General features: G+C 49.4%; 9 non-coding genes across 9 annotated transcripts; all 9 read left to right on the plus strand.

Moving 5' to 3' along the window:
* The first annotated feature begins 1,434 nt into the window (after nt 1-1,434).
* Nucleotides 1,435-1,597, plus strand: LOC126453733 (U1 spliceosomal RNA). Its single transcript, XR_007585022.1, has one exon. It is a non-coding gene; the product is annotated as a U1 spliceosomal RNA (small nuclear RNA).
* A 2,136-nt stretch (nt 1,598-3,733) lies between these two features.
* On the plus strand, nt 3,734-3,897 carry LOC126453732 (U1 spliceosomal RNA). Its single transcript, XR_007585021.1, has one exon. It is a non-coding gene; the product is annotated as a U1 spliceosomal RNA (small nuclear RNA).
* Nucleotides 3,898-6,037: 2,140 nt separating this feature from the next.
* LOC126453734 (U1 spliceosomal RNA) lies at nt 6,038-6,199 on the plus strand. Its single transcript, XR_007585023.1, has one exon. It is a non-coding gene; the product is annotated as a U1 spliceosomal RNA (small nuclear RNA).
* Nucleotides 6,200-8,338: 2,139 nt separating this feature from the next.
* Nucleotides 8,339-8,501, plus strand: LOC126453726 (U1 spliceosomal RNA). The gene has a single exon (XR_007585016.1). It is a non-coding gene; the product is annotated as a U1 spliceosomal RNA (small nuclear RNA).
* Nucleotides 8,502-10,628: 2,127 nt separating this feature from the next.
* LOC126453728 (U1 spliceosomal RNA) lies at nt 10,629-10,791 on the plus strand. Its single transcript, XR_007585017.1, has one exon. It is a non-coding gene; the product is annotated as a U1 spliceosomal RNA (small nuclear RNA).
* Nucleotides 10,792-12,925: 2,134 nt separating this feature from the next.
* Nucleotides 12,926-13,088, plus strand: LOC126453729 (U1 spliceosomal RNA). The gene has a single exon (XR_007585018.1). It is a non-coding gene; the product is annotated as a U1 spliceosomal RNA (small nuclear RNA).
* A 2,136-nt stretch (nt 13,089-15,224) lies between these two features.
* LOC126453730 (U1 spliceosomal RNA) lies at nt 15,225-15,387 on the plus strand. The gene has a single exon (XR_007585019.1). It is a non-coding gene; the product is annotated as a U1 spliceosomal RNA (small nuclear RNA).
* Nucleotides 15,388-17,526: 2,139 nt separating this feature from the next.
* LOC126453736 (U1 spliceosomal RNA) lies at nt 17,527-17,690 on the plus strand. The gene has a single exon (XR_007585025.1). It is a non-coding gene; the product is annotated as a U1 spliceosomal RNA (small nuclear RNA).
* A 2,131-nt stretch (nt 17,691-19,821) lies between these two features.
* LOC126453731 (U1 spliceosomal RNA) lies at nt 19,822-19,984 on the plus strand. The gene has a single exon (XR_007585020.1). It is a non-coding gene; the product is annotated as a U1 spliceosomal RNA (small nuclear RNA).
* Nucleotides 19,985-20,610: the final 626 nt, after the last annotated feature.

The raw sequence follows: 20,610 nt of genomic DNA on the forward strand, positions 1-20,610 counted from the left end.
TCCACACACAGTGAATATCTTCCTGGCCACGACAGTTTCCCGCCGCAGTTGGCGTCTACCTGCTCCAAGGAATGGCCTTTCGTCGCAGTGGTTGTGTTTCATCTGACAACTTTGCAGGCAACCTAAAATAACGCTTGGAAATGAGCAATTAAAGCACGAGGAGGACTGAAAACGGCCGCATGAAATTATTAAGCTCGGTTTCGATTGCAACAATTCCAATGAAATACTCACGTACACTAATTGCAGAGGTAGGTAGGAATAAATAAATTCGTTGTTGAATCACTACAATCGGAAAAAAAATACACTGTCTTGTTTAATATCATTTCTTTACACTTCAGAACTGTTACTACTTCAAAAACAAGCAATTTAATTTATCCTTACTTACTCCATGTCCAAGCAAAGAGGCAGAGAGGGGTGAACGTAATGCCTGCAGTAGTTTCAAATGTTTGCCCATATAAAACTACTCATAGCGTCACCATAGTCATAAGATATTAATCATTTATGAAATGCCGCAAAATTAATCTGCAGCAAGCTGTGTTGCCATTAGATGGCAATGGCATTGTTTTGACAGTGCTACCTAGTAGTGGTGCAGCCTAAACGAATTAATTACTTCCCCTAAACTTTTCCATCTAGCTTAAATAATGAAGCATTATACTTTCATATGCGTGAAGGAAATATCTCCACATTCTGAATTAAAGAGAACACAAATTTCGTCCGAGCTTTCCAGATCGTGCTCGAGATGAACAGAAAAAAGAAGTGTTACCTTACCTTCAAGTGTCTTCTGTTCCATCAGCGTCCAATGGGGTAAGTTGCAGTTTTTGCTGATTATTGCCTTTCCTCAAGAGCCTGCTGACGTGATGTTCGTCCCTCGTGTACAGCACCCACGAGTGCATACAGCTTCCTTAGAACATCTGATAGTCTGAGCTTGGTCCTTCGGTTGCTCAGCGACAGACAAGGGCGATTGACAATGCTGCCGTATTTCCTAGCACTATGGGCTCCCACGGAGGGAGCAAAGGCAAGAGAAATAATTGATTTTGTGGCTTGCACTGTGGCTGGAAGAAACAGTCATTCAGCAAATCTCATTTGCCGTTTTGACACCGGCCGAGAAAGAGGGCGACTTTCAGGCGGAGAGGGTGACTCGAAGGCGGTAACCCCGACATGGCCCGCCATCTCCCGGAGGGTGCAGTAACTTAACCCCAGCAACGGCCGGCGCCGCGAGTCGCGATGTCTCCCGCACGAAAAATGCATCGCTTTCTGCAGAAGGCCGTTATTGTGCCTGTCTGCCTGCTAACTCGACGGCGAACAGCGCGTTTCTAAGGAAGCAAGTACATTCACGGCACCATGCTCTTCGCCGAATGCGACAACGTCAAGAGTTCTCGTTCCACTACGATAGCGCGACGCATTACAAATATTCGCCTGTGGCCGAGGAGAAGCATACTTACCTGGCGTAGAGGATACCGTGATCATGAAGGCGGTTCCTCCGGGGTGAGGCTTGTCCATTGCACTTCGGTCGAGCTGACCCCCGCGATTACTCCAAATGCGAGTAACTCGGGCGCATAATTTTTGGTAGTCGGGACTGCGTTCGCGCTGTCCTCGGTGCTAACCTCCATTACAATCAAAGATTCTCCTCGTGTTGGACGATAAGTACTCACTACGAGTAATTTACCAACTTCTCATAACCGATGATGCCTGCACTAGAAGCGGCAAAATACACTAGGAAACGGCGTCGAAAGCCAGAGCCAGCGCACTGCTCTTCAACCGCGTGGCACTCGTAATAACAGCGGCAGCCGCGAGATGGCTCAGGCCATCTAACTTGGCTACGATTTCCGTAATAACGGTCGAACGGCCACTTTTAGCATTCTCTGTCCATAAACGGATTGCGCGCCAAACGTTATTCGGCGGCGCGGCATTCCCTGCAAGCACAGTGACTGCTGTGGCGCGAGCGGGCGTACAGGGGCCATCGGCCAGCCGAACGCTTTGGCGCCTGTGGCATGGTACATGAGGGGCCGGAAGCAAGCGTCTAGCGTAGCGTCTCGAGACTTGCAGACTTGCAGCACTTGAGGAGCTTGTGGGGATGTGAATCGAAGGAAATAACATGACGAGCTGCACCGAAAACGAGAAACATAGATTCTAGCCAACAGCGCCCTGTGCTCCCAGGCGAGGCGGCCACCCATCCAAGCCCAACGTCGGTGATCGGACGAGAACCGGCGTATTTGCACCCTTCTCTTACCCCGTTGCCGTTGGCGAGTGAATGCTGCAACGCGTGCTGGCAAGTCAGCTTCGGATCCTCACTTAACTTCCACACACAGTGAATATCTTCCTGGCCACGACAGTTTCCCGCCGCAGTTGGCGTCTACCTGCTCCAAGGAATGGCCTTTCGTCGCAGTGGTTGTGTTTCATCTGACAACTTTGCAGGCAACCTAAAATAACGCTTGGAAATGAGCAATTAAAGCACGAGGAGGACTGAAAACGGCCGCATGAAATTATTAAGCTCGGTTTCGATTGCAACAATTCCAATGAAATACTCACGTACACTAATTGCAGAGGTAGGTAGGAATAAATAAATTCGTTGTTGAATCACTACAATCGGAAAAAAAATACACTGTCTTGTTTAATATCATTTCTTTACACTTCAGAACTGTTACTACTTCAAAAACAAGCAATTTAATTTATCCTTACTTACTCCATGTCCAAGCAAAGAGGCAGAGAGGGGTGAACGTAATGCCTGCAGTAGTTTCAAATGTTTGCCCATATAAAACTACTCATAGCGTCACCATAGTCATAAGATATTAATCATTTATGAAATGCCGCAAAATTAATCTGCAGCAAGCTGTGTTGCCATTAGATGGCAATGGCATTGTTTTGACAGTGCTACCTAGTAGTGGTGCAGCCTAAACGAATTAATTACTTCCCCTAAACTTTTCCATCTAGCTTAAATAATGAAGCATTATACTTTCATATGCGTGAAGGAAATATCTCCACATTCTGAATTAAAGAGAACACAAATTTCGTCCGAGCTTTCCAGATCGTGCTCGAGATGAACAGAAAAAAGAAGTGTTACCTTACCTTCAAGTGTCTTCTGTTCCATCAGCGTCCAATGGGGTAAGTTGCAGTTTTTGCTGATTATTGCCTTTCCTCAAGAGCCTGCTGACGTGATGTTCGTCCCTCGTGTACAGCACCCACGAGTGCATACAGCTTCCTTAGAACATCTGATAGTCTGAGCTTGGTCCTTCGGTTGCTCAGCGACAGACAAGGGCGATTGACAATGCTGCCGTATTTCCTAGCACTATGGGCTCCCACGGAGGGAGCAAAGGCAAGAGAAATAATTGATTTTGTGGCTTGCACTGTGGCTGGAAGAAACAGTCATTCAGCAAATCTCATTTGCCGTTTTGACACCGGCCGAGAAAGAGGGCGACTTTTCAGGCGGAGAGGGTGACTCGAAGGCGGTAACCCCGACATGGCCGCCATCTCCCGGAGGGTGCAGTAACTTAACCCCAGCAACGGCCGGCGCCGCGAGTCGCGATGTCTCCCGCACGAAAAAATGCATCGCTTTCTGCAGAAGGCCGTTATTGTGCCTGTCTGCCCTGCTAACTCGACGGCGAACAGCGCGTTTCTAAGGAAGCAAGTACATTCACGCACCATGCTCTTCGCCGAATGCGACAACGTCAAGAGTTCTCGTTCCACTACGATAGCGCGACGCATTACAAATATTCGCCTGTGGCCGAGGAGAAGCATACTTACCTGGCGTAGAGGATACCGTGATCATGAAGGCGGTTCCTCCGGGGTGAGGCTTGTCCATTGCACTTCGGTCGAGCTGACCCCCCGCGATTACTCCAAATGCGAGTAACTCGGGCGCATAATTTTTGGTAGTCGGGACTGCGTTCGCGCTGTCCCGGTGCTAACCTCCATTACAATCAAAGATTCTCCTCGTGTTGGACGATAAGTACTCACTACGAGTAATTTACCAACTTCTCATAACCGATGATGCCTGCACTAGAAGCGGCAAAATACACTAGGAAACGGCGTCGAAAGCCAGAGCCAGCGCACTGCTCTTCAACCGCGTGGCACTCGTAATAACAGCGGCAGCCGCGAGATGGCTCAGGCCATCTAACTTGGCTACGATTTCCGTAATAACGGTCGAACGGCCACTTTTAGCATTCTCTGTCCATAAACGGATTGCGCGCCAAACGTTATTCGGCGGCGCGGCATTCCCTGCAAGCACAGTGACTGCTGTGGCGCGAGCGGGCGTACAGGGGCCATCGGCCAGCCGAACGCTTTGGCGCCTGTGGCATGGTACATGAGGGGCCGGAAGCAAGCGTCTAGCGTAGCGTCTCGAGACTTGCAGACTTGCAGCACTTGAGGAGCTTGTGGGGATGTGAATCGAAGGAAATAACATGACGAGCTGCACCGAAAACGAGAAACATAGATTCTAGCCAACAGCGCCCTGTGCTCCCAGGCGAGGCGGCCACCCATCCAAGCCCAACGTCGGTGATCGGACGAGAACCGGCGTATTTGCACCCTTCTCTTACCCCGTTGCCGTTGGCGAGTGAATGCTGCAACGCGTGCTGGCAAGTCAGCTTCGGATCCTCACTTAACTTCCACACACAGTGAATATCTTCCTGGCCACGACAGTTTTCCCGCCGCAGTTGGCGTCTACCTGCTCCAAGGAATGGCCTTTCGTCGCAGTGGTTGTGTTTCATCTGACAACTTTGCAGGCAACCTAAAATAACGCTTGGAAATGAGCAATTAAAGCACGAGGAGGACTGAAAACGGCCGCATGAAATTATTAAGCTCGGTTTCGATTGCAACAATTCCAATGAAATACTCACGTACACTAATTGCAGAGGTAGGTAGGAATAAATAAATTCGTTGTTGAATCACTACAATCGGAAAAAAAATACACTGTCTTGTTTAATATCATTTCTTTACACTTCAGAACTGTTACTACTTCAAAAACAAGCAATTTAATTTATCCTTACTTACTCCATGTCCAAGCAAAGAGGCAGAGAGGGGTGAACGTAATGCCTGCAGTAGTTTCAAATGTTTGCCCATATAAAACTACTCATAGCGTCACCATAGTCATAAGATATTAATCATTTATGAAATGCCGCAAAATTAATCTGCAGCAAGCTGTGTTGCCATTAGATGGCAATGGCATTGTTTTGACAGTGCTACCTAGTAGTGGTGCAGCCTAAACGAATTAATTACTTCCCCTAAACTTTTCCATCTAGCTTAAATAATGAAGCATTATACTTTCATATGCGTGAAGGAAATATCTCCACATTCTGAATTAAAGAGAACACATAATTTTCGTCCGAGCTTTCCAGATCGTGCTCGAGATGAACAGAAAAAAGAAGTGTTACCTTACCTTCAAGTGTCTTCTGTTCCATCAGCGTCCAATGGGGTAAGTTGCAGTTTTTGCTGATTATTGCCTTTCCTCAAGAGCCTGCTGACGTGATGTTCGTCCCTCGTGTACAGCACCCACGAGTGCATACAGCTTCCTTAGAACATCTGATAGTCTGAGCTTGGTCCTTCGGTTGCTCAGCGACAGACAAGGGCGATTGACAATGCTGCCGTAATTTCTAGCACTATGGGCTCCCACGGAGGGAGCAAAGGCAAGAGAAATAATTGATTTTGTGGCTTGCACTGTGGCTGGAAGAAACAGTCATTCAGCAAATCTCATTTGCCGTTTTGACAACCGGCCGAGAAAGAGGGCGACTTTCAGGCGGAGAGGGTGACTCGAAGGCGGTAACCCCGACATGGCCCGCCATCTCCCGGAGGGTGCAGTAACTTAACCCCAGCAACGGCCGGCGCCGCGAGTCGCGATGTCTCCCGCACGAAAAATGCCATCGCTTTCTGCAGAAGGCCGTTATTGTGCCTGTCTGCCTGCTAACTCGACGGCGAACAAGCGCGTTTCTAAGGAAGCAAGTACATTCACGGCACCATGCTCTTCGCCGAATGCGACAACGTCAAGAGTTCTCGTTCCACTACGATAGCGCGACGCATTACAAATATTCGCCTGTGGCCGAGGAGAAGCATACTTACCTGGCGTAGAGGATACCGTGATCATGAAGGCGGTTCCTCCGGGGTGAGGCTTGTCCATTGCACTTCGGTCGAGCTGACCCCGCGATTACTCCAAATGCGAGTAACTCGGGCGCATAATTTTTGGTAGTCGGGACTGCGTTCGCGCTGTCCCGGTGCTAACCTCCATTACAATCAAAGATTCTCCTCGTGTTGGACGATAAGTACTCACTACGAGTAATTTACCAACTTCTCATAACCGATGATGCCCTGCACTAGAAGCGGCAAAATACACTAGGAAACGGCGTCGAAAGCCAGAGCCAGCGCACTGCTCTTCAACCGCGTGGCACTCGTAATAACAGCGGCAGCCGCGAGATGGCTCAGGCCATCTAACTTGGCTACGATTTCCGTAATAACGGTCGAACGGCCACTTTTAGCATTCTCTGTCCATAAACGGATTGCGCGCCAAACGTTATTCGGCGGCGCGGCATTCCCTGCAAGCACAGTGACTGCTGTGGCGCGAGCGGGGCGTACAGGGGCCATCGGCCAGCCGAACGCTTTGGCGCCTGTGGCATGGTACATGAGGGGCCGGAAGCAAGCGTCTAGCGTAGCGTCTCGAGACTTGCAGACTTGCAGCACTTGAGGAGCTTGTGGGGATGTGAATCGAAGGAAATAACATGACGAGCTGCACCGAAAACGAGAAACATAGATTCTAGCCAACACGCGCCTGTGCTCCAGGCGAGGCGGCCACCCATCCAAGCCCAACGTCGGTGATCGGACGAGAACCGGCGTATTTGCACCCTTCTCTTACCCCGTTGCCGTTGGCGAGTGAATGCTGCAACGCGTGCTGGCAAGTCAGCTTCGGATCCTCACTTAACTTCCACACACAGTGAATATCTTCCTGGCCACGACAGTTTCCCGCCGCAGTTGGCGTCTACCTGCTCCAAGGAATGGCCTTTCGTCGCAGTGGTTGTGTTTCATCTGACAACTTTGCAGGCAACCTAAAATAACGCTTGGAAATGAGCAATTAAAGCACGAGGAGGACTGAAAACGGCCGCATGAAATTATTAAGCTCGGTTTCGATTGCAACAATTCCAATGAAATACTCACGTACACTAATTGCAGAGGTAGGTAGGAATAAATAAATTCGTTGTTGAATCACTACAATCGGAAAAAAAATTACACTGTCTTGTTAATATCATTTCTTTACACTTCAGAACTGTTACTACTTCAAAAACAAGCAATTTAATTTATCCTTACTTACTCCATGTCCAAGCAAAGAGGCAGAGAGGGGGTGAACGTAATGCCTGCAGTAGTTTTCAAATGTTTGCCCATATAAAACTACTCATAGCGTCACCATAGTCATAAGATATTAATCATTTATGAAATGCCGCAAATTAATCTGCAGCAAGCTGTGTTGCCATTAGATGGCAATGGCATTGTTTTGACAGTGCTACCTAGTAGTGGTGCAGCCTAAACGAATTAATTACTTCCCCTAAACTTTTCCATCTAGCTTAAATAATGAAGCATTATACTTTCATATGCGTGAAGGAAATATCTCCACATTCTGAATTAAAGAGAACACAAATTTCGTCCGAGCTTTCCAGATCGTGCTCGAGATGAACAGAAAAAAGAAGTGTTACCTTACCTTCAAGTGTCTTCTGTTCCATCAGCGTCCAATGGGGTAAGTTGCAGTTTTTGCTGATTATTGCTTTCCTCAAGAGCCTGCTGACGTGATGTTCGTCCCTCGTGTACAGCACCCACGAGTGCATACAGCTTCCTTAGAACATCTGATAGTCTGAGCTTGGTCCTTCGGTTGCTCAGCGACAGACAAGGGCGATTGACAATGCTGCCGTATTTTCCTAGCACTATGGGCTCCCACGGAGGGAGCAAAGGCAAGAGAAATAATTGATTTTGTGGCTTGCACTGTGGCTGGAAGAAACAGTCATTCAGCAAATCTCATTTGCCGTTTTGACACCGGCCGAGAAAGAGGGCGACTTTCAGGCGGAGAGGGTGACTCGAAGGGCGGTAACCCCGACATGGCCCGCCATCTCCCCGGAGGTGGCAGTAACTTAACCCCAGCAACGGCCGGCGCCGCGAGTCGCGATGTCTCCCGCACGAAAAATGCATCGCTTTCTGCAGAAGGCCGTTATTGTGCCTGTCTGCCTGCTAACTCGACGGCGAACAGCGCGTTTCTAGAGGAAGCAAGTACATTCACGGCACCATGCTCTTCGCCGAATGCGACAACGTCAAGAGTTCTCGTTCCACTACGATAGCGCGACGCATTACAAATATTCGCCTGTGGCCGAGGAGAAGCATACTTACCTGGCGTAGAGGATACCGTGATCATGAAGGCGGTTCCTCCGGGGTGAGGCTTGTCCATTGCACTTCGGTCGAGCTGACCCCCGCGATTACTCCAAATGCGAGTAACTCGGGCGCATAATTTTTGGTAGTCGGGACTGCGTTCGCGCTGTCCCGGTGCTAACCTCCATTACAATCAAAGATTCTCCTCGTGTTGGACGATAAGTACTCACTACGAGTAATTTACCAACTTCTCATAACCGATGATGCCTGCACTAGAAGCGGCAAAATACACTAGGAAACGGCGTCGAAAGCCAGAGCCAGCGCACTGCTCTTCAACCGCGTGGCACTCGTAATAACAGCGGCAGCCGCGAGATGGCTCAGGCCATCTACTTGGCTACGATTTCCGTAATAACGGTCGAACGGCCACTTTTAGCATTCTCTGTCCATAAACGGATTGCGCGCCAAACGTTATTCGGCGGCGCGGCATTCCCTGCAAGCACAGTGACTGCTGTGGCGCGAGCGGGCGTACAGGGGCCATCGGCCAGCCGAACGCTTTGGCGCCTGTGGCATGGTACATGAGGGGCCGGAAGCAAGCGTCTAGCGTAGCGTCTCGAGACTTGCAGACTTGCAGCACTTGAGGAGCTTGTGGGGATGTGAATCGAAGGAAATAACATGACGAGCTGCACCGAAAACGAGAAACATAGATTCTAGCCAACAGCGCCCTGTGCTCCCAGGCGAGGCGGCCACCCATCCAAGCCCAACGTCGGTGATCGACGAGAACCGGCGTATTTGCACCCTTCTCTTACCCCGTTGCCGTTGGCGAGTGAATGCTGCAACGCGTGCTGGCAAGTCAGCTTCGGATCCTCACTTAACTTCCACACACAGTGAATATCTTCCTGGCCACGACAGTTTCCCGCCGCAGTTGGCGTCTACCTGCTCCAAGGAATGGCCTTTCGTCGCAGTGGTTGTGTTTCATCTGACAACTTTGCAGGCAACCTAAAATAACGCTTGGAAATGAGCAATTAAAGCACGAGGAGGACTGAAAACGGCCGCATGAAATTATTAAGCTCGGTTTCGATTGCAACAATTCCAATGAAATACTCACGTACACTAATTGCAGAGGTAGGTAGGAATAAATAAATTCGTTGTTGAATCACTACAATCGAAAAAAAATACACTGTCTTGTTTAATATCATTTCTTTACACTTCAGAACTGTTACTACTTCAAAAACAAGCAATTTAATTTATCCTTACTTACTCCATGTCCAAGCAAAGAGGCAGAGAGGGGTGAACGTAATGCCTGCAGTAGTTTCAAATGTTTGCCCATATAAAACTACTCATAGCGTCACCATAGTCATAAGATATTAATCATTTATGAAATGCCGCAAAATTAATCTGCAAGCTGTGTTGCCATTAGATGGCAATGGCATTGTTTTGACAGTGCTACCTAGTAGTGGTGCAGCCTAAACGAATTAATTACTTCCCCTAAACTTTTCCATCTAGCTTAAATAATGAAGCATTATACTTTCATATGCGTGAAGGAAATATCTCCACATTCTGAATTAAAGAGAACACAAATTTCGTCCGAGCTTTCCAGATCGTGCTCGAGATGAACAGAAAAAAGAAGTGTTACCTTACCTTCAAGTGTCTTCTGTTCCATCAGCGTCCAATGGGGTAAGTTGCAGTTTTTGCTGATTATTGCCTTTCCTCAAGAGCCTGCTGACGTGATGTTCGTCCCTCGTGTACAGCACCCACGAGTGCATACAGCTTCCTTAGAACATCTGATAGTCTGAGCTTGGTCCTTCGGTTGCTCAGCGACAGACAAGGGCGATTGACAATGCTGCCGTATTTCCTAGCACTATGGGCTCCCACGGAGGGAGCAAAGCAAGAGAAATAATTGATTTTGTGGCTTGCACTGTGGCTGGAAGAAACAGTCATTCAGCAAATCTCATTTGCCGTTTTGACACCGGCCGAGAAAGAGGGCGACTTTCAGGCGGAGAGGGTGACTCGAAGGCGGTAACCCCGACATGGCCCGCCATCTCCCGGAGGGTGCAGTAACTTAACCCCAGCAACGGCCGGCGCCGCGAGTCGCGATGTCTCCCGCACGAAAAATGCATCGCTTTCTGCAGAAGGCCGTTATTGTGCCTGTCTGCCTGCTAACTCGACGGCGAACAGCGCGTTTCTAAGGAAGCAAGTACATTCACGGCACCATGCTCTTCGCCGAATGCGACAACGTCAAGAGTTCTCGTTCCACTACGATAGCGCGACGCATTACAAATATTCGCCTGTGGCCGAGGAGAAGCATACTTACCTGGCGTAGAGGATACCGTGATCATGAAGGCGGTTCCTCCGGGGTGAGGCTTGTCCATTGCACTTCGGTCGAGCTGACCCCCGCGATTACTCCAAATGCGAGTAACTCGGGCGCATAATTTTTGGTAGTCGGGACTGCGTTCGCGCTGTCCCGGTGCTAACCTCCATTACAATCAAAGATTCTCCTCGTGTTGGACGATAAGTACTCACTACGAGTAATTTACCAACTTCTCATAACCGATGATGCCTGCACTAGAAGCGGCAAAATACACTAGGAAACGGCGTCGAAAGCCAGAGCCAGCGCACTGCTCTTCAACCGCGTGGCACTCGTAATAACAGCGGCAGCCGCGAGATGGCTCAGGCCATCTAACTTGGCTACGATTTCCGTAATAACGGTCGAACGGCCACTTTTAGCATTCTCTGTCCATAAACGGATTGCGCGCCCAAACGTTATTCGGCGGCGCGGCATTCCCTGCAAGCACAGTGACTGCTGTGGCGCGAGCGGGCGTACAGGGGCCATCGGCCAGCCGAACGCTTTGGCGCCTGTGGCATGGTACATGAGGGGCCGGAAGCAAGCGTCTAGCGTAGCGTCTCGAGACTTGCAGACTTGCAGCACTTGAGGAGCTTGTGGGGATGTGAATCGAAGGAAATAACATGACGAGCTGCACCGAAAACGAGAAACATAGATTCTAGCCAACAGCGCCCTGTGCTCCCAGGCGAGGCGGCCCACCCATCCAAGGCCCAACGTCGGTGATCGGACGAGAACCGGCGTATTTGCACCCTTCTCTTACCCCGTTGCCGTTGGCGAGTGAATGCTGCAACGCGTGCTGGCAAGTCAGCTTCGGATCCTCACTTAACTTCCACACACAGTGAATATCTTCCTGGCCACGGACAGTTTCCCGCCGCAGTTGGCGTCTACCTGCTCCAAGGAATGGCCTTTCGTCGCAGTGGTTGTGTTTCATCTGACAACTTTGCAGGCAACCTAAAATAACGCTTGGAAATGAGCAATTAAAGCACGAGGAGGACTGAAAACGGCCGCATGAAATTATTAAGCTCGGTTTCGATTGCAACAATTCAATGAAATACTCACGTACACTAATTGCAGAGGTAGGTAGGAATAAATAAATTCGTTGTTGAATCACTACAATCGGAAAAAAATACACTGTCTTGTTTAATATCATTTCTTTACACTTCAGAACTGTTACTACTTCAAAAACAAGCAATTTAATTTATCCTTACTTACTCCATGTCCAAGCAAAGAGGCAGAGAGGGGTGAACGTAATGCCTGCAGTAGTTTCAAATGTTTGCCCATATAAAACTACTCATAGCGTCACCATAGTCATAAGATATTAATCATTTATGAAATGCCCGCAAAATTAATCTGCAGCAAGCTGTGTTGCCATTAGATGGCAATGGCATTGTTTTGACAGTGCTACCTAGTAGTGGTGCAGCCTAAACGAATTAATTACTTCCCCTAAACTTTTCCATCTAGCTTAAATAATGAAGCATTATACTTTCATATGCGTGAAGGAAATATCTCCACATTCTGAATTAAAGAGAACACAAATTTCGTCCGAGCTTTCCAGATCGTGCTCGAGATGAACAGAAAAAAGAAGTGTTACCTTACCTTCAAGTGTCTTCTGTTCCATCAGCGTCAATGGGGTAAGTTGCAGTTTTTGCTGATTATTGCCTTTCCTCAAGAGCCTGCTGACGTGATGTTCGTCCTCGTGTACAGCACCCACGAGTGCATACAGCTTCCTTAGAACATCTGATAGTCTGAGCTTGGTCCTTCGGTTGCTCAGCGACAGACAAGGGCGATTGACAATGCTGCCGTATTTCCTAGCACTATGGGCTCCCACGGAGGGAGCAAAGCAAGAGAAATAATTGATTTTGTGGCTTGCACTGTGGCTGGAAGAAACAGTCATTCAGCAAATCTCATTTGCCGTTTTGACACCGGCCGAGAAAGAGGGCGACTTTCAGGCGGAGAGGGTGACTCGAAGGCGGTAACCCCGACATGGCCCGCCATCTCCCGGAGGGTGCAGTAACTTAACCCCAGCAACGGCCGGCGCCGCGAGTCGCGATGTCTCCCGCACGAAAAATGCATCGCTTTCTGCAGAAGGCCGTTATTGTGCCTGTCTGCCTGCTAACTCGACGGCGAACAGCGCGTTTCTAAGGAAGCAAGTACATTCACGGCACCATGCTCTTCGCCGAATGCGACAACGTCAAGAGTTCTCGTTCCACTACGATAGCGCGACGCATTACAAATATTCGCCTGTGGCCGAGGAGAAGCATACTTACCTGGCGTAGAGGATACCGTGATCATGAAGGCGGTTCCTCCGGGGTGAGGCTTGTCCATTGCACTTCGGTCGAGCTGACCCCCGCGATTACTCCAAATGCGAGTAACTCGGGCGCATAATTTTTGGTAGTCGGGACTGCGTTCGCGCTGTCCCGGTGCTAACCTCCATTACAATCAAAGATTCTCCTCGTGTTGGACGATAAGTACTCACTACGAGTAATTTACCAACTTCTCATAACCGATGATGCCTGCACTAGAAGCGGCAAAATACACTAGGAAACGGCGTCGAAAGCCAGAGCCAGCGCACTGCTCTTCAACCGCGTGGCACTCGTAATAACAGCGGCAGCCGCGAGATGGCTCAGGCCATCTAACTTGGCTACGATTTCCGTAATAACGGTCGAACCGGCCACTTTTAGCATTCTCTGTCCATAAACGGATTGCGCGCCAAACGTTATTCGGCGGCGCGGCATTCCCTGCAAGCACAGTGACTGCTGTGGCGCGAGCGGGCGTACAGGGGCCATCGGCCAGCCGAACGCTTTGGCGCCTGTGGCATGGTACATGAGGGGCCGGAAGCAAGCGTCTAGCGTAGCGTCTCGAGACTTGCAGACTTGCAGCACTTGAGGAGCTTGTGGGGATGTGAATCGAAGGAAATAACATGACGAGCTGCACCGAAAACGAGAAACATAGATTCTAGCCAACAGCGCCCTGTGCTCCCAGGCGAGGCGGCCACCCATCCAAGCCCAACGTCGGTGATCGGACGAGAACCGGCGTATTTGCACCCTTCTCTTACCCCGTTGCCGTTGGCGAGTGAATGCTGCAACGCGTGCTGGCAAGTCAGCTTCGGATCCTCACTTAACTTCCACACACAGTGAATATCTTCCTGGCCACGACAGTTTCCCCGCCGCAGTTGGCGTCTACCTGCTCCAAGGAATGGCCTTTCGTCGCAGTGGTTGTGTTTCATCTGACAACTTTGCAGGCAACCTAAAATAACGCTTGGAAATGAGCAATTAAAGCACGAGGAGGACTGAAAACGGCCGCATGAAATTATTAAGCTCGGTTTCGATTGCAACAATTCCAATGAAATACTCACGTACACTAATTGCAGAGGTAGGTAGGAATAAATAAATTCGTTGTTGAATCACTACAATCGGAAAAAAAATACACTGTCTTGTTTAATATCATTTCTTTACACTTCAGAACTGTTACTACTTCAAAAACAAGCAATTTATTTATCCTTACTTACTCCATGTCCAAGCAAAGAGGCAGAGAGGGGTGAACGTAATGCCTGCAGTAGTTTCAAATGTTTGCCCATATAAAACTACTCATAGCGTCACCATAGTCATAAGATATTAATCATTTATGAAATGCCGCAAAATTAATCTGCAGCAAGCTGTGTTGCCATTAGATGGCAATGGCATTGTTTTGACAGTGCTACCTAGTAGTGGTGCAGCCTAAACGAATTAATTACTTCCCCTAAACTTTTCCATCTAGCTTAAATAATGAAGCATTATGACTTTCATATGCGTGAAGGAAATATCTCCACATTCTGAATTAAAGAGAACACAAATTTCGTCCGAGCTTTCCAGATCGTGCTCGAGATGAACAGAAAAAAGAAGTGTTACCTTACCTTCAAGTGTCTTCTGTTCCATCAGCGTCCAATGGGGTAAGTTGCAGTTTTTGCTGATTATTGCCTTTCCTCAAGAGCCTGCTGACGTGATGTTCGTCCTCGTGTACAGCACCCACGAGTGCATACAGCTTCCTTAGAACATCTGATAGTCTGAGCTTGGTCCTTCGGTTGCTCAGCGACAGACAAGGGCGATTGACAATGCTGCCGTATTTCCTAGCACTATGGGCTCCCACGGAGGGAGCAAAGGCAAGAGAAATAATTGATTTTGTGGCTTGCACTGTGGCTGGAAGAAACAGTCATTCAGCAAATCTCATTTGCCGTTTTGACACCGGCCCGAGAAAGAGGGCGACTTTCAGGCGGAGAGGGTGACTCGAAGGCGGTAACCCCGACATGGCCCGCCATCTCCCGGAGGGTGCAGTAACTTAACCCCAGCAACGGCCGGCGCCGCGAGTCGCGATGTCTCCCGCACGAAAAATGCATCGCTTTCTGCAGAAGGCCGTTATTGTGCCTGTCTGCCTGCTAACTCGACGGCGAACAGCGCGTTTCTAAGGAAGCAAGTACATTCACGGCACCATGCTCTTCGCCGAATGCGACAACGTCAAGAGTTCTCGTTCCACTACGATAGCGCGACGCATTACAAATATTCGCCTGTGGCCGAGGAGAAGCATACTTACCTGGCGTAGAGGATACCGTGATCATGAAGGCGGTTCCTCCGGGGTGAGGCTTGTCCATTGCACTTCGGTCGAGCTGACCCCCGCGATTACTCCAAATGCGAGTAACTCGGGCGCATAATTTTTGGTAGTCGGGACTGCGTTCGCGCTGTCCCGGTGCTAACCTCCATTACAATCAAAGATTCTCCTCGTGTTGGACGATAAGTACTCACTACGAGTAATTTACCAACTTCTCATAACCGATGATGCCTGCACTAGAAGCGGCAAAATACACTAGGAAACGGCGTCGAAAGCCAGAGCCAGCGCACTGCTCTTCAACCGCGTGGCACTCGTAATAACAGCGGCAGCCGCGAGATGGCTCAGGCCATCTAACTTGGCTACGATTTCCGTAATAACGGTCGAACGGCCACTTTTAGCATTCTCTGTCCATAAACGGATTGCGCGCCAAACGTTATTCGGCGGCGCGGCATTCCCTGCAAGCACAGTGACTGCTGTGGCGCGAGCGGGCGTACAGGGGCCATCGGCCAGCCGAACGCTTTGGCGCCTGTGGCATGGTACATGAGGGGCCGGAAGCAAGCGTCTAGCGTAGCGTCTCGAGACTTGCAGACTTGCAGCACTTGAGGAGCTTGTGGGGATGTGAATCGAAGGAAATAACATGACGAGCTGCACCGAAAACGAGAAACATAGATTCTAGCCAACAGCGCCCTGTGCTCCCAGGCGAGGCGGCCACCCATCCAAGCCCAACGTCGGTGATCGGACGAGAACCGGCGTATTTGCACCCTTCTCTTACCCCGTTGCCGTTGGCGAGTGAATGCTGCAACGCGTGCTGGCAAGTCAGCTTCGGATCCTCACTTAACTTCCACACACAGTGAATATCTTCCTGGCCACGACAGTTTCCCGCCGCAGTTGGGCGTCTACCTGCTCCAAGGAATGGCCTTTCGTCGCAGTGGTTGTGTTTCATCTGACAACTTTGCAGGCAACCTAAAATAACGCTTGGAAATGAGCAATTAAAGCACGAGGAGGACTGAAAACGGCCGCATGAAATTATTAAGCTCGGTTTCGATTGCAACAATTCCAATGAAATACTCACGTACACTAATTGCAGAGAGAGGTAGGAATAAATAAATTCGTTGTTGAATCACTACAATCGGAAAAAAAATACACTGTCTTGTTTAATATCATTTCTTTACACTTCAGAACTGTTACTACTTCAAAAACAAGCAATTTAATTTATCCTTACTTACTCCATGTCCAAGCAAAGAGGCAAGAGAGGGGTGAACGTAATGCCTGCAGTAGTTTCAAATGTTTGCCCATATAAAACTACTCATAGCGTCACCATAGTCATAAGATATTAATCATTTATGAAATGCCGCAAAATTAATCTGCAGCAAGCTGTGTTGCCATTAGATGGCAATGGCATTGTTTTGACAGTGCTACCTAGTAGTGGTGCAGCCTAAACGAATTAATTACTTCCCCTAAACTTTTCCATCTAGCTTAAATAATGAAGCATTATACTTTCATATGCGTGAAGGAAATATCTCCACATTCTGAATTAAAGAGAACACAAATTTCGTCCGAGCTTTCCAGATCGTGCTCGAGATGAACAGAAAAAAGAAGTGTTACCTTACCTTCAAGTGTCTTCTGTTCCATCAGCGTCCAATGGGGTAAGTTGCAGTTTTTGCTGATTATTGCCTTTCCTCAAGAGCCTGCTGACGTGATGTTCGTCCCTCGTGTACAGCACCCACGAGTGCATACAGCTTCCTTAGAACATCTGATAGTCTGAGCTTGGTCCTTCGGTTGCTCAGCGACAGACAAGGGCGATTGACAATGCTGCCGTATTTCCTAGCACTATGGGCTCCCACGGAGGGAGCAAAGGCAAGAGAAATAATTGATTTTGTGGCTTGCACTGTGGCTGGAAGAAACAGTCATTCAGCAAATTCATTTGCATTTCGTTTTGACACCGGCCGAGAAAGAGGGCGACTTTCAGGCGGAGAGGGTGACTCGAAGGCGGTAACCCCGACATGGCCCGCCATCTCCCGGAGGGTGCAGTAACTTAACCCCAGCAACGGCCGGCGCCGCGAGTCGCGATGTCTCCCGCACGAAAAATGCATCGCTTTCTGCAGAAGGCCGTTATTGTGCCTGTCTGCCTGCTAACTCGACGGCGAACAGCGCGTTTCTAAGGAAGCAAGTACATTCACGGCACCATGCTCTTCGCCGAATGCGACAACGTCAAGAGTTCTCGTTCCACTACGATAGCGCGACGCATTACAAATATTCGCCTGTGGCCGAGGAGAAGCATACTTACCTGGGCGTAGAGGATACCGTGATCATGAAGGCGGTTCCTCCGGGGTGAGGCTTGTCCATTGCACTTCGGTCGAGCTGACCCCCGCGATTACTCCAAATGCGAGTAACTCGGGCGCATAATTTTTGGTAGTCGGGACTGCGTTCGCGCTGTCCCGGTGCTAACCTCCATTACAATCAAAGATTCTCCTCGGACGATAAGTACTCACTACGAGTAATTTACCAACTTCTCATAACCGATGATGCCTGCACTAGAAGCGGCAAAATACACTAGGAAACGGCGTCGAAAGCCAGAGCCAGCGCACTGCTCTTCAACCGCGTGGCACTCGTAATAACAGCGGCAGCCGCGAGATGGCTCAGGCCATCTAACTTGGCTACGATTTCCGTAATAACGGTCGAACGGCCACTTTTAGCATTCTCTGTCCATAAACGGATTGCGCGCCAAACGTTATTCGGCGGCGCGGCATTCCCTGCAAGCACAGTGACTGCTGTGGCGCGAGCGGGCGTACAGGGGCCATCGGCCAGCCGAACGCTTTGGCGCCTGTGGCATGGTACATGAGGGGCCGGAAGCAAGCGTCTAGCGTAGCGTCTCGAGACTTGCAGACTTGCAGCACTTGAGGAGCTTGTGGGGATGTGAATCGAAGGAAATAACATGACGAGCTGCACCGAAAACGAGAAACATAGATTCTAGCCAACAGCGCCCTGTGCTCCCAGGCGAGGCGGCCACCCATCCAAGCCCAACGTCGGTGATCGGACGAGAACCGGCGTATTTGCACCCTTCTCTTACCCCGTTGCCGTTGGCGAGTGAATGCTGCAACGCGTGCTGGCAAGTCAGCTTCGGATCCTCACTTAACTTCCACACACAGTGAATATCTTCCTGGCCACGACAGTTTCCCGCCGCAGTTGGCGTCTACCTGCTCCAAGGAATGGCCTTTCGTCGCAGTGGTTGTGTTTCATCTGACAACTTTGCAGGCAACCTAAAATAACGCTTGGAAATGAGCAATTAAAGCACGAGGAGGACTGAAAACGGCCGCATGAAATTATTAAGCTCGGTTTCGATTGCAACAATTCCAATGAAATACTCACGTACACTAATTGCAGAGGTAGGTAGGAATAAATAAATTCGTTGTTGAATCACTACAATCGGAAAAAAAATACACTGTCTTGTTTAATATCATTTCTTTACACTTCAGAACTGTTACTACTTCAAAAACAAGCAATTTAATTTATCCTTACTTACTCCATGTCCAAGCAAAGAGGCAGAGAGGGGTGAACGTAATGCCTGCAGTAGTTTCAAATGTTTGCCCATATAAAACTACTCATAGCGTCACCATAGTCATAAGATATTAATCATTTATGAAATGCCGCAAAATTAATCTGCAGCAAGCTGTGTTGCCATTAGATGGCAATGGCATTGTTTTGACAGTGCTACCTAGTAGTGGTGCAGCCTAAACGAATTAATTACTTCCCCTAAACTTTTCCATCTAGCTTAAATAATGAAGCATTATACTTTCATATGCGTGAAGGAAATATCTCCACATTCTGAATTAAAGAGAACACAAATTTCGTCCGAGCTTTCCAGATCGTGCTCGAGATGAACAGAAAAAAAGAAGTGTTACCTTACCTTCAAGTGTCTTCTGTTCCATCAGCGTCCAATGGGGTAAGTTGCAGTTTTTGCTGATTATTGCCTTTCCTCAAGAGCCTGCTGACGTGATGTTCGTCCCTCGTGTACAGCACCCACGAGTGCATACAGCTTCCTTAGAACATCTGATAGTCTGAGCTTGGTCCTTCGGTTGCTCAGCGACAGACAAGGGCGATTGACAATGCTGCCGTATTTCCTAGCACTATGGGCTCCCACGGAGGGAGCAAAGGCAAGAGAAATAATTGATTTTGTGGCTTGCACTGTGGCTGGAAGAAACAGGTCATTCAGCAAATCTCATTTGCCGTTTTGACACCGGCCGAGAAAGAGGGCGACTTTCAGGCGGAGAGGGTGACTCGAAGGCGGTAACCCCGACATGGCCCGCCATCTCCCGGAGGGTGCAGTAACTTAACCCCAGCAACGGCCGGCGCCGCGAGTCGCGATGTCTCCCGCACGAAAAATGCATCGCTTTCTGCAGAAGGCCGTTATTGTGCCTGTCTGCCTGCTAACTCGACGGCGAACAGCGCGTTTCTAAGGAAGCAAGTACATTCACGGCACCATGCTCTTCGCCGAATGCGACAACGTCAAGAGTTCTCGTTCCACTACGATAGCGCGACGCATTACAAATATTCGCCTGTGGCCGAGGAGAAGCATACTTACCTGGCGTAGAGGATACCGTGATCATGAAGGCGGTTCCTCCGGGGTGAGGCTTGTCCATTGCACTTCGGTCGAGCTGACCCCCGCGATTACTCCAAATGCGAGTAACTCGGGCGCATAATTTTTGGTAGTCGGGACTGCGTTCGCGCTGTCCCCGGTGCTAACCTCCATTACAATCAAAGATTCTCCTCGTGTTGGACGATAAGTACTCACTACGAGTAATTTACCAACTTCTCATAACCGATGATGCCTGCACTAGAAGCGGCAAAATACACTAGGAAACGGCGTCGAAAGCCAGAGCCAGCGCACTGCTCTTCAACCGCGTGGCACTCGTAATAACAGCGGCAGCCGCGAGATGGCTCAGGCCATCTAACTTGGCTACGATTTCCGTAATAACGGTCGAACGGCCACTTTTAGCATTCTCTGTCCATAAACGGATTGCGCGCCAAACGTTATTCGGCGGCGCGGCATTCCCTGCAAGCACAGTGACTGCTGTGGCGCGAGCGGGCGTACAGGGGCCATCGGCCAGCCGAACGCTTTGGCGCCTGTGGCATGGTACATGAGGGGCCGGAAGCAAGCGTCTAGCGTAGCGTCTCGAGACTTGCAGACTTGCAGCACTTGAGGAGCTTGTGGGATGTGAATCGAAGGAAATAACATGACGAGCTGCACCGAAAACGAGAAAACATAGATTCTAGCCAACAGCGCCCTGTGCTCCCAGGCGAGGCGGCCACCCATCCAAGCCCAACGTCGGTGATCGGACGAGAACCGGCGTATTTGCACCCTT

Source organism: Schistocerca serialis, unplaced genomic scaffold (assembly GCF_023864345.2).
Source record: "Schistocerca serialis cubense isolate TAMUIC-IGC-003099 unplaced genomic scaffold, iqSchSeri2.2 HiC_scaffold_958, whole genome shotgun sequence".
NCBI classification, from domain to species: Eukaryota; Metazoa; Arthropoda; class Insecta; order Orthoptera; family Acrididae; genus Schistocerca; species Schistocerca serialis.